Source organism: Corvus brachyrhynchos, unplaced genomic scaffold (assembly GCF_000691975.1).
Source record: "Corvus brachyrhynchos isolate BGI_N302 unplaced genomic scaffold, ASM69197v1 scaffold115, whole genome shotgun sequence".
NCBI classification, from domain to species: domain Eukaryota; kingdom Metazoa; phylum Chordata; class Aves; order Passeriformes; family Corvidae; genus Corvus; species Corvus brachyrhynchos.
The window spans coordinates 20,745,296-20,758,902 of NW_008239553.1; the positions used below are offsets into that span (position 1 = coordinate 20,745,296).

Sequence of the window (13,607 nt, forward strand, 5' to 3'; positions counted from 1 at the left end):
TTACTTGCACAAGAGCCCAGTGGAGTTAAAAGGCACAAGCGAGTACCCCAGTCACTGAGGAATGGCTGGAGAAGATTGAAAGGTTTGGCTTTGTTTGCAGCAGTTACAAAGGTGGTAGCTACATGAAAGCAGACTCATGAAGTTCAACCCCCTGCTTTCGCCTGCACTGAGAACATACATCCAAATGCAAGACTTTAAAAAGGGTAGGAAATTTTTTAATTCCAGGTCTCCAAAAATAAATTTCCTTTGATTCATGGGTTGTCTAGGGCAGTGAAAGCTAACAAGGAATAAACCTAGAATTGGAAATCAATTAATCCTATTTAATTTTATGGTTGTTGACACAACTTGTTACATGTGTTTCCTACCAGAATAAATGAAATCATAGTCATCTGATTTCCAAATTACCATATCTATTGTTTCAGAAATACAGGGTGTAAATAATTGCAGTGCAATCGCCTATGTCTGGACCTCTCTCATCCGGAACCGTTATCAGGATTAGCATAAATTACGGTGCCATCTAATAATGAAATCACTGAACACTGATTGTGCCAGCTATTTAAACCTGTAATTATTGCTCATTAGAAACGTGTTTCACATTATTTGCCCCTTGCAGGCCCAAAGTTGTTGTCTAAAGGCTTCTGCAAAGAATTCTACAGAGAAGACTGTGGAGAAATTTGAAACAATGGGCACGAATTTCAGCTGCAAATACTGTCTGTTGGAAGAAACACGTTGTGGGCACCATTCATCCAGCCTGAAAGACATTTGGATCTGTTACTGCAAAGGAAAGTTGCAACACGTAAGAAAGGAACACTCTGGTATCATTCAGATAGGTATGAAGAATATGTCGTTTTCTGCTTAAGTGGACTGCTCATAGTGTTTGTTATCATAGTACACAATTAGCATAACACAGACTCTAAATGCAATAAGCTCCTGACCTAGCCAGAGGGAAGGCCTTTTGGCAGCTCTTGTCATGGCTAGGTAAGGATAGACAGCTACCTGGGACACCACACCAAAGGCAGTTAAGGACAGATGCCAGAACTAAAGCAAAAATTACTATAACCTTTGCATGCTCCTCTGTAAAGGGTTTGCAGAAGACAGTTGATTAAGACCTGTCAGTTGCCCTTCTGGATCAAGCTGTTTAGAAGATGAAATGGCTAAGAGGCTCAGATAAGTGCTCTTCAGTCCTAATACATATTTTTAATCCATTTTCCTTGACAGAGTGAAACCAATTTATTTTTTTGCCATCTTCTTCCCACTGCACATGCAAAAACTTTTACAGAAGATAAAATAATAGCTGTTACCACTTTCAGAAGCAAAATGGTACAAAAGCAAGAGAGGACAGACAAGTATATATCATTTTGAAAGACACACCTTAGTGCAAAGATCTCAGCTGACAGTGAGCCTATTCACCTTCACTGATGACTTCTTCCTCCAACAGCTGATTCAAGCCACAGTTTAGAGTTCCATTCCTGTGGTGAGTGGGTTCCATAGACACACAAACAACTCAGCTGCCAAGGTACACATCCCCTGCAGGCTGCAGACCCTCATAGCAACTGCAAGCACACCTATGAAGGCTTGAGCACTCTTAAAAGTTTAGCATGTATTAGTGCTTCACAGAATTGTAGGAACCCATCTCCACTTCAGCCAGGATGCAGAAGGCTCAGAGTCTGCCCATTCTCTGAACAGAAGGCCCTTATTTTACTTACCATGGGCTCTGCAACAGGGAGAGTCTCCAGCCTTCTAATAATTGAGTGATTCTGCCCAGCTTCCAGCCACTTGCACCAACATATTGCCATGATGCAAGGTCAACAAACCTAATGATTGGATGGGGCATTTAACTAATGGGTTCTGTATCTTTAAATTTCCTACCATCACCTGGCAGGCCTTACCAGAGGCTGTAACTTGATATATGCAGAATATAAGAGAAACTGTATCCTTACATGGTGAGAGTGCAGCTCTTTGTTTTCACATTCAACAACTGGCAGCTTCTGAAAAAGAAGAAAATGTTTTGTTGAATCTGTGAGACATAACATGTTCAAAAAGTAAGCCACAACTGTTCTGTTGACAGGTGTTTGCAAATAAAATGAAATATTCCGGGCAAAGCCAATCTAAGCTTTTTGTACCAATGTGATGCTACCTGCAGGTATTTGCCCTCAGATAAAGCTTTGCATTAACTGAATATTGCCTTACTTACACCTGTAGTCTGTGATGTTACTACTGCAAATATTTGAAATTCAATGTCTGATGGAAATAATAAGCTGACTTGGGTAAAAAAAATATTTTAGGCAGTTCTTTTGTACCACTATTAGCTCTAGTTGTCTGCATCAGTACTCACTATGGTGAATATCCTTGGAGAACTGTTAGTTAACACTCCCCCTTTCAAAAAAAAAGAGCCATTCTTGGCTGTTCCGATCTGTATCTGTGAATGATGTAGAGCCCAAGGGTATTTTCTTTTTTATTACCAAATAGTCTTCTCCAATAATTTGCTGGGCACTAAGCCAGATTCCGTTTTTTGGTCCTTCTCTACAACTTTTTGGCTTTGTCAGATCTTGCAGGTTTATTATTTATGTTTCTGGAGAGAAATATCTCTAGGAGATTGTTTATTAAAAAGAAAATAAGCAGTTTGATAATTTGTCAGTCAGTAGCCTTCAACCTAGACTGTGTGGACAGCACTGGTTTCTATTGCACAGGATGATGGATACACCAAATGGAGGAAAAAAACCCCATCTTACACAGAATTGTTAAACTTCATTAAAACTGTTGAAATCTTTAAATGACTTGCAGTTTATAAAATAAATTGGTATTCTTTAACACCAAACAGGATAAACTGCAATTCTATTCAAATTATTGTTCTGCTTTTTCATTTTGACAGTAGAAACCAGGAATTTTCTTTCCATTTGACTGTAATATTACATTTGGTGCATTTATTCTGTTTTCTTCAAATAGAAGTGGTGATGTGTGGTGACAAGAAGACAGACCTCATACTACCATATAGTTATACTCTGGAGAAGGAATGATGGTACATTAATAGGTTTATTAAAGAACGCTGCTGTCCTTTAGGCACTTAAAAGGACAAGGCATCAACCAGTTTCACAATTATCAACCCACTACCTATTTGTTTACCCAATTTAACATACCGAGAAGTAATCAAAGAGGAGAGATTGGGGAAAGAGGAGAGTTTAAAATAGCAGCAGTTAGCAAATACATCATTGGAGAGCTGAGAGATTTGTACACCTTGGACAAGATACCACAGCTCTGAAGTGATTTCACCATCTTAATATGGATTAATTGGTTTGGTCATATTTCATTGCAAGGTTGTGTTAAAGCTTTGATTATCTTAGCATAGCTCTGACCAAGGGAGAAAAAGGAGCACTGCTACTTCTGTTGGTACAAGAGCAAACCAACAGTCAGTCATTCAGAGGAACTGTGTTAATGATACAAAACATATGGTTTGTACTATTTTGTGTATTTCATACCTGCTTTCATCTCCTTACCATCTCATACAAGATAATAGCTAAAGAAAACTCTAAAGAAAAATTAGGTAAAAATTTCCCAATTCCCTACTCGTACGATTACATATAAAAGTAAGGTTACTGGGAAACATTATTATAAATATGAAGGGAAAACCAGTAAGTCATAAAATACCTGAGATACTAGATCTTAAATGAATCACTTCTCAATGGCCTGAAATAGCAGAAAGAGCCTCAGAGGAGGTAGAATATGGAGTCAAATGCCTCTGGGTAGTCAGTAGTATACACTGAACACAGTTTGGCATAGGTCAGATAAAAATGCTATTATCACATTTAATAAGTGTGAGTATATAGGGTTTGTTGAGAGATGTATAAATATTTTCCCATTACAACGTGCGTGTGTTCACATGCAGGTATGTTTAAATATGATATAATGTACTGGTAGAAAGAAAATTGGGAGTTGAAATCTTAGTGTGGTTATGTCTCCCTAAAAGCCTGCCTAATAGCTCCAGGTCAGCGAGCCCTCAGCAACAGATGGCCTAGCTCCAAGCTGTAAGCAAAGCAGTATGGTTCTAAACTGAAAAAAAAACCACTAAAAAATTGCACCCTGAGAACTGGCTTTATAAATAAAGGAGATGATAGCCTGGTTGCTGAGAAGTCATTTCTCTCCACACAAGAGGGTAAGATCTTTCTGGTATTTCTACATGTAAATTCTGAGTCTTAACCTCTCTGGGAGAGATAAATGTGATACCAGACTCTGGAGCATTACATATTCTCTCTGTCTCTGTCCCTTTCTCTCTGTATATATTAATTTTATAGATCTTTTTATTGTCTCAACTATACTGGTTGCGTGAGAAGCAGAACAATAGGCCAAGTACTTCCATTTCACACATGCCACCTCCATAATTCAACAAAGAATAGTAAAGAAGATCTATAAACTTGTTATAAATCAGTGCCCTAAACTAAATTAACCATTGAAATAGATTACCATAAAAATAATGTCATAAAAATATTCTTCACCTTTCTAGCCCATGTATGTGTGTGTGTGCTTGTGTGTGCCCACACTCGGGCCACTATCCCAGCACCAAGGCCAGTGGTCATACTAACCATGTGGCAGGATGCCTTCCACAGCCTTGGAGGAGATACCAGGCAGGCCTGTGAGGATGAGCTTTAATATCTCTGTGTCTGGGAAAGTAACTCATAAACAGATCTCCTAAAATCTAATTACTCTACATAACTCACCTTTAGTAGTAGTGAGTCAGCCCTGCTTTCTTATTAGCAGTGAAGCACTAGTCTTTTTGGCTATATTTCCGTATAACCAAAGGAGCACTTTTGGAAAAAAGATAAAACCCAATTAAGCTGCAGGCTAAAGGATACGGCAATTTACACAATACACAGCCTCTTCCAAGACTGGGTCCTGCTGTCCCTACACACCCACTCCCCCAGTATTTGACCTTTATGTACATCAAGCTGCATGAGAAAGGCATGTGTAAATACATGAAGAGTTTACAGAGATGACTGGATGAAGTTCATTACTGGACTGATAAGGCAGTAGTTCAAGAGCTGGTAGGAGTTTTTCTGTCCAGCTGACAATCACTCTTTAAAAAGACACAAGAACAGCAAAGCCCAAGGTGGTTCTCCTGCAGTTGGCGCTTTCCTTACCCACCTCCAGCAGTGTTTTCTCCCGAGCTCACTTGTTGCTATCATTTAGTTCAGTCATAACATGGGAGCACACCTGTATGACTCAGTTATTGTCTAACTTTAGCAATCAAAACGGCTTTTTAAAATCTGGAAGTGCCACACTTCCAGACACAGCAACAACCACCCCTGAGAACCAGCGGCACCAAGGTAAGAGGAACTTAGCCTCTACACTGGCCTCCCTCTACAGCCGGCCATTCCTGATAGATTTTCTCAATCTGTACTTTGACAAGGCGATTCTCTCAACAAAAGTGAACTGTGAAATCTTCCAGTAAGGCAATTCAGCTGCTTGAAATGGTAGAATTGGGCAGCAGGCACCTGGCACAACCAGGGGTCTCATCAGCACTGAGAAGCATTGCCTTCAGTAAAAAATGGGAATGGAGCACAAAGAACAACTATGTCCAGCCAATAAAATGGGTTAAAACCCTAGAAAACTGCTCTCTTTCCTGCTAGTGAGATGGAGAGGAGAACATGGAGAGCAACAACCACCTCATGAATAAGAAAGAGAAAGCCTGGGGGAAATATGTGAAGTCTGAACTGAAGGAGAGGGAGTTGTGATACATGAGAGAACCGAAAACAGCTGTTTGGGAGGTATCAGTCATTGTCTCAGCCCCGTTGAAAGGGCTGGTCACCACTCCAGGAAGAGCCTATGAGGTATTTCCTAACTGGGGATTTTAGAACTGGACAGGAAACATGGATCACACTGAGGAAATGGAATTATTTCTCTCTTCTCACTGGGTTCACAGGTATATAGCTTGGGTTTTCCACAACCAAATGCTGGTGCACTGTGTGTACAAGTCTTTATTTTGTTTTGATATAGGACATAGTGTTGCTGTAAAGAGTCAAGCAGATCACTGTCAACTAAAGTTTCCTTCATTTGAAATTAGCTCTATCTTTATCTCAAATGAGCAAAGAACAGTCTGTCATTACTGGGGCTAGGGCTGAGAGAGTAGGTGCTGAACTAGGATGGAAGTAAATTAAAGCAGCCGTACAGAGGTGTAACATGAATTTTCTAACGTAACTGGCACTGAAGTTAATTCAAACTGTGCAGCAATTCCCTTTTTCATACACTGTGGGAAACAACGGGGTTCAAAGCATCAATGGCCCTGAAGAGGAAGGGCTGTACTTTTTGTTTTTAAATGCCTCAGTCTGGTAGATAAGATAAATTCATCCTTCAAGATAGAACAGTCTTCATGCCATTCCAAATAATCATTGCTAGAAACACACTGAACTGCTAGGCCAGTTAATAACGACATCACATTTTATTTATATGGCTCCCATCTGCTAAAGCCTTCTAGGCAGCTCACAATGGGTTTGATTTTTGGCCAGAATTTAGCATAGCTTCTGTTTATATGGATGCAAATAACAGCAGTTGGATGGCTGTGTGCATAAACAGGTCTGACTACTAATCTTTGTGGCCACGATGCATGGTTTTACTCTTTCATGCAACAACAAACTGTCCATCTGAAAAATCCCTCTGACAAAGAATACAAAGTGGGAAAAAGAACTAGGTTTTTTCTGAGTTTAAATGGTTTCAAAGAATCCAGCACTGGCCTTGGCAGCCCCCACCACCATGAAAGGGGCATCACCACTATGCCCACTGCTCAGTGAGGACCCCAGACTTCACATTCCCTGGGATGGGGCACAGCCCTACAAAGAAGAACTAGATGTTAATTTCCTCCTCCCATCACCTCCTCTCTCACTCATCAAAATACCTTCCCCACTGTCAGCCAGCCCTAACTCCCTTTCTCACCCAACTCTGCAGGCATCTCTCTGCCAGTGTCCTTTCCCTCTTCCTTGCCTTCTTTCCGAGCTTTGTTTTGGCTCTTTTCATGCTCCTCACAGTCTGTTTTCCAACTCAGGGTACTGACTTCTCCAATGGCCCCTTCCTACACCACCCACTGCTGCCACTGCCATGTGCACTGATGTCCACGCCTGAGCAGCCCTTGCTTGGCGCTGCCTTCCACATGTCCTTCACCAACACGTTTCACCAGTGGATGACTGGCCTCTCTCTTAGGTGTCTGCGTAGGACAGATTTCCTCTTTTTGCCTTTCATGCTGGAAAAAGATGGAAATCGGAATACCCTGTCAAGTTCAGTGCTTATTGCTTGGAGTGCTTCTATCAACTTGATGGCAGTGAGCACAGTGCCTGGCAGTGCTCACTGAGCTGGGCCTTTGGATAATGGGGATATTTATAGTATATGCATTGCTTATGTACCGATAGCTGCCAAAGTAGTAAACAAACAAATGCTCTCCATAAAACAATGAGAAAGTAGGATCATAATCTTTGATCGATGAATGAGGATGACAGGTTTAAAAAGGCTTCCTCACTCTTTTATGCAGATTGTTTTCCAACTGCCTGAATCTCAGCCAGCATGAGGAGGCTGAAAGTCTGGAAATGGACTGGGAAGAACAATTCCACACTCTGCAATCTGCCCACACTTGGAGAAGGATGTGAGTGTGTGTCTAGCACTGACCCTACAGGGCAAGAGATGCAAGAAGACAGACTCTCCAGGTGCCAAGAGTGACAGCCCAGAGCCACACCACAAGACGTGCACCAAGCAATCTTTACCTGCAGGAGCCCAGCAGGGACATCCCAGATTGGTGGAGACTTCAATGGGTGTAAGAATGATCTTCTACAGAAGCCGTTCTGAAGAGCGTTTCATTGAGATTTCCAACCTGAATCTGCTCTGGGAGGACAAGTCTAGGCATGGTTCATCCAACAAGTCCCCCAACAGGATGTATTAGAAAGACATGTTAAAACTAAGATCCATATATTGCTCTGGGTTTAAGTTTTAAATCAGTATCAGATCTGCCCGCAAACTCTAAATTTGCATTTGCATTTCCCTCCATACACCCACATCAAAATTAAGATATGCTCAGTGCAACCTCATTTATGTTTAAAATCTGATATAAACTAACCAATCTGTGCGTCTCAGCATGGCTCCATACACTGTCCTGGAAGTCCAGAGAGATTTAAAATCAGTGATCTTGATCAAGGCATATAACAAAATAAATTCCATGAATAACCGATTAAATTCCATTTAGATGTTTGTTTAGGTGCTACTTCCTCAGTAAATTGCAATATGTATGGTTTAAAAAGCAGCTTAACTGAAAATGTGGGACAGTTGTACCACACTTCATGGTGGTTTTGAACTCCTAGATGTGAATGGCCTGATTTCCAGATTGCCATGCAGTGATAACTACAAGTTACATCAGTGGGTGTTCCCATCTTTGAAAAACAGGCCATTAGAGACATTCACCTTGAAATTATATTACAAACATTAAAATACAATATTTGTCTGGATCCACTAAAATACTATTATGAAAGATCTGTATTACCTGAATAAGAAGCATTATTTGTTGATTGAAATACTGAATAAAATTAATGTTGATGACTCAACTAATAACTTCGTATTTAAACAACAAGTTTCAAGCAAAGCTTCCTCAGGCATTATGGAGATGGGAAGCATAACATGCCATTGCAATTTTAGGTAGGCAGAATGCAATTATCCAAATTGGATTCTGGCCAGAACAATGGGCACTACCCCCTCCTATTCTTGTTTTTAGAAAAGCTCCCTGACAAAAGCAGCAACAGCTGTTACAAGAGAGGAATCCATCAGTTGCTCACACCGCCCACACACTTGATTTAAACATCCTGAATTCTTACCACAGACAAACAGCAAAGAAACTGGCCAATCACCTACACATGGAAAGTTGCATGCTAATATTCTTCTTCCTCTTGGACTTTATGCAGGAAAAATTCAAATTTTTTACTTGAACTGCTTTAATTTTTCTTGGAAGATGGGTGTCCAGAGCTGCTTTGAGTGGGCTGAACCTGCTGGAAGGCCCTGTTGGCCAAGACATACTGAGAGATGCAGGGGAAAAAATGGGTGTCTCCTCAACCATCCCATACCCCTGCCACTCTCCTGTAGGCATAATATTTTTAACACATGTGCTGCTACATCTTCCCTATTGCTCTCTGCACTCTAAGTCACATGGGTCTTTCCTGAGGAATGGACTTTGCAGATACAGATGGTAATTAGCTTTATGCCCACTGAGATGAGCATGAAGACCACAGCTCAGAGGAATTCTCCCTGTACCAAGATGGGACTGCAGAGCAGTGATCCCTTCTGGCATCTATTCCACAATATTACTATCCCAAAATAAATATTCTCAAAAGACAAGTGTTCTCCCTACAGTTTCTTCCTTGAATTACAAGGCATTACATAGTCTCTTGGGGATTCAAGTATCATCACAATCACAGAACAACCTCTAATGGCCATTTAGGATTCACAAAAGTCCTGTTTCAGTGGAGCACTCAAGCCTGGCTCCAGATGATCAAAAACTGCAGGTCAGGAAAGCACTAACCTCCTGGAAAAATGGCAGAACTGAGGTACATGTCTAAATCCCCCCTGGACAGAGACGAGGTCATTCACACTTAAAAGTGCTTTACTTTTTTGGGGTTCAAGATTCCCAGAAGAATTGCACTGGACCAGTATTGAACCCTGCCAAAAAAACAACCAACCAGCATTATCTCTGTCCCTTTCCTCCTGAAATGCTTCCAGAGCTGTTAGCAGACCAAGGCTATTCTAGAACTAAAAAGGGAAATTTATTCAACAAGCACTATAGCAGGTGGCAGCTGCTAAACAATCTGCCACCAATCAGCAGTTTATGAAAGAGAGTAAAGAATCCAATAATAACTCACAGTTGGGGAGGGAGACACCAAGCCTGCAGTTACTGAGGGAAGCTCATAACTACACAGAGTCAACTCTTCAGCAAAATTATTTCTTCTAAAATCTGCTTAATTGCTGAAGTTGGCACTCCCCAGCTCCTGCAGTTAGGACACCCACAGCTGACCCACCACGAAGTAAGCTGTAGGTTAGAGCCGGGAGGCTTCTTAGGAGGGCCAAGTTGGTAAAAATTGAGCCTAGTGGAAAACCCAAATAATTTTATCTCTGTTCTTTTACCCATTTCCTTCTCCTGGAGAAAGTCTTTCCTTATGCAAGAGCCGTGGATTTTTAGGGCATTCAGCCCTTTCCAAGATGTAAGTATGCAGATCAGTCAATGGCACGATTTTCTCCAAAATCTTCATGGTGCCAGTCATGGTGAGGTGGGGCTCAGGCTGTACAAAGAATGAGGAAGATGGTGAAGGTAGTATGCCAGGGCACCTGAGTCCATCTGCAGGTTCCTGTACCTCTTCATCTCCAATGAGCTGAGTTTGCTGTGGTCACTTAGAACTCAAAATCCTGCAGGTATGAAATTAAGCAAAATTGATCTGAGCTCAGCTTCTGAGGACTAAGACAACTCCATCCAGCCTCATAGTAAATCTGGTTTTTTCAGTTATATTACAGCACCATCTACAGGCCTTTTCTGATGGAAACCTTGCCTCAGACAGGTTGTTTCACTATCTGTGTATAAATATTTTGTGGCTTCAGAAGCATGTCTAGTGCAGTGACAGACTGCACGGTCCAGCTTAGTGTAGATGGGTCAAAATGCCATTAGACTGGGCTGACAAAATAGTTGGGTAACAGATGACAGACAGGTTTGCTTCTTCACAAGAAGTAGCTAATTAGTGAGTGGCCTTGGATTTCAATTGCTTGGCTCTAAAGCACCATGTAGGGTTAATCAATTCACTTTTATTTTAAATATTCAACTAAAATTGCATTTTAGTTATACAGTTCTTTTTAGAACAGTTGAACCAGAACTGCAAGAGAGAAAAGTAAAAATGCAGAAATCAGATTTCAGCTAAAAATTGAACAATAGATTTTTACTGCTGTAGTATAGGATTAAAATGCTACTGTCCATGTAGGAGCACATATGTGAAAGTAGTAAGAAAAGTTGATCCACCAGGATCCTTATTCTTATCTTAGCTGTTTGACACAGGTAGAACTCTCTACAAGACATAACCTGGCTCATCTCTGGAGACTATTATTTGCTAAATTACATGACAGAACAAAAGAAACTTAATTGCTGCTGTGCATTTATAAGGTCCTGGGATAAGCACTGGTTCCATGTGAAGAGGGGTGTGGTAAAGCAAACCTCCACGACAGCAATTATTTGTAGTAAAATAGCATCTCTTCATGCAAAATTTATCTGCTGTAAAAAAGTGCTTCTGCCTTCATCTGAAGCATCAAACCACAAACACAATGTAGATTGGTCATTTCTGGCACCAAATGCAGTCCCTCAAAATCCAGAAGTGAGATACAAACAAAATGGGAAGCTAAATGGGAATCAAAAACTCCAAAGCTGGGGGGGGGGAGGGGGTGTGTGGAATAAAGGCTGGGAAAATTTTACCTTCCTCCTAATGTTTTTTGGCTCTTGGGAGGGGAAATGGTATTTCAAGCTGTTCTCTGCAGTTAGGAGAGAAATGGACTTTTCTTTTTTGATAGGAAACTTGAGATTCAAACAATCACATGTAGAGAAAACCTGAAGCTTTAGGACAGAATATTAACTATCACAAGGCTTGTGATAACATCACAAGTGCTGGCAGCACTTTGTGAATCAGCACACAAAGTCTACTGGAAATTTCCAGTCTTTGAACCTCTGCCATGAAAATAATTCAGCTCTAATATCTGTGTCATGTAGGGACCACATGCATAAATGCCTTTTAAATGGCATTCTCCCTCTTATTCCTAAATGGAGAAAAGGTAAGTGGACGGGGGATATGCACATGTCACAGTTACCACCTGTGCAAGGATTTTGTTGTCTTAAATGCGGTTGTCTTGAATACTACACATCTTATGGAATTAAAAGTAATAAAGTTGCTGTCTTATTGATGTGTAACAGCACAGAGTGCACACCAACCACTTCGGATTAATTGCACATATAAAAACAGATTTCTTTTTTAGAAGTCTGCATGCAGAGAAGAATCATTAATTTCCCTTGAAGTGATTCCCAAACAGGATATGGAGCCTCTAACAGCCCTTTGGGTTGTGCCAATTGTTTTGTGCAGGTGTTTAATCCAAGTGCTCAACCGCACGTAGGGAACAGTCATTCTGCAAGCACCGGGTGGAGTGGGAGCTGCATGGTGGTGTCACATAACTGCAAGGGGTTGATTCCTCAAAATCAGCAGAAACCTTGGGAAGCTGCTAATTCTTGTAAACAAGAGCCTGGGCTTTATGGAGCAAAATGGAGCATAAAACACTGAAGTACATGAGAACCAAATCCCTTCTGCGAAAGCCTCTTTTATTATTGTAGTGAAGCACTAAAACCTGCCATAAACAAGCTGATTGCTCATTTCAGCCTCTCTCTCTGCAGTCAGGAAAAGCAGCAGCAACCACAGACTGAGTTGAATGGCTAGAATAGGAAACATCTCTTGAAGGTCAATGCTCCTTGTATTTTTAGGTTTCGTTAGAACTTCCTCATTCACACGGACTTGAAAAAAATATATACATATATAGGATAAAAGCTGAACTGCAGTTGTTGTATGTACAATACATCCCACCCTTTTCCCTCTCTTTGTAGCACTGCAGTTTGATACCAGGCTGCAGAAAGATTGCATGGCTCTGAGGTGAAGGAAGGGGAGAGGTCCCAAGGCATCACAAACAATTTTTGAACCTACCACATCTGATTGTGAGGAGTCTGATGAAAAGAGAAGCTCCTTAAAAGGCAGTATGGCATCTAGTGAAACAGATTGCTTGCCTACCTCTGACTTGCAGGAAAGCAGCCCTGCTGCAGGAACCAGGTTGAGTCATTGGCAGTGTCTTGGGAGGATGTAGAGAAAGAAGGGGAGGAGAAAGACGAGCAGGATGCGGGAAGGCTGCACCCCACAGCCTTGCACAATCAAAATATGTTTCTAAAGGGACAGTGACTGCAAAGCTTTGTGCAAGACTATCTGTGCAGTCTGAGTCACAGTCTCAAACCTCTTTGTACTTTTTGTCCTATTCTCTTTCTCAGAGGACACCTGCCACAGCTCTTCCTTCTCTAAGTGACTCAAGCAGGTCCTCAAAGTGATTCCCATACAACAGATCTGAAATTAATTCCAGGCAGTTTCAGTTTAGTAGCTTCTAGAGATGTGGAATCAGGACCTCAAGGAAAAAAAAAAAAAGAAAACTATGAAATGGGTATAAAGGTTAGAGAGGATGCTGTGATCAAAACCCAGAAAGCCCAGGGGTTCAGCCCTTAAAAGTGGAACGTAGTCCCATGATAATCTGCACTCCAGCCTGCCTTGATCCAGAATTAGCAGTAGCTTTCACTCAACCCTATTCAAAAATCAAGTTGCTTTAAGTATTGTCAAATATTGTCAAATACCCAAACTTACTGAAGCAGTTGACGCGCAGAAACGAAGCCATGGCAGCTGTGACACTCACAATGCCCAGCGTGCCTGGGACATGCGGCCACAGAGAACGCAAAATGCAATGAGTGCTCCCCAGCCTGTCTTCAAAACATCCCAGCAGCCAGCACCTGCTGCTTGGGGGGGCAGCAGCTGGCCCTGCCC

At 41.3% G+C, this 13,607-nt stretch overlaps 1 long non-coding RNA gene across 2 annotated transcripts in view; it reads right to left on the reverse strand.

The window, feature by feature from the left end:
* Window positions 1–250: 250 nt before the first annotated feature.
* LOC108448497 overlaps window positions 251–13,607 on the reverse strand; it is a 31,252-nt gene continuing 17,895 nt past the window's right edge. For both annotated transcript variants that reach the window (XR_001864386.1, XR_001864387.1), the window contains exon 3: window positions 251–1,988. This is a non-coding gene — a long non-coding RNA (uncharacterized LOC108448497). The remainder of the gene's footprint in view (window positions 1,989–13,607) is intronic.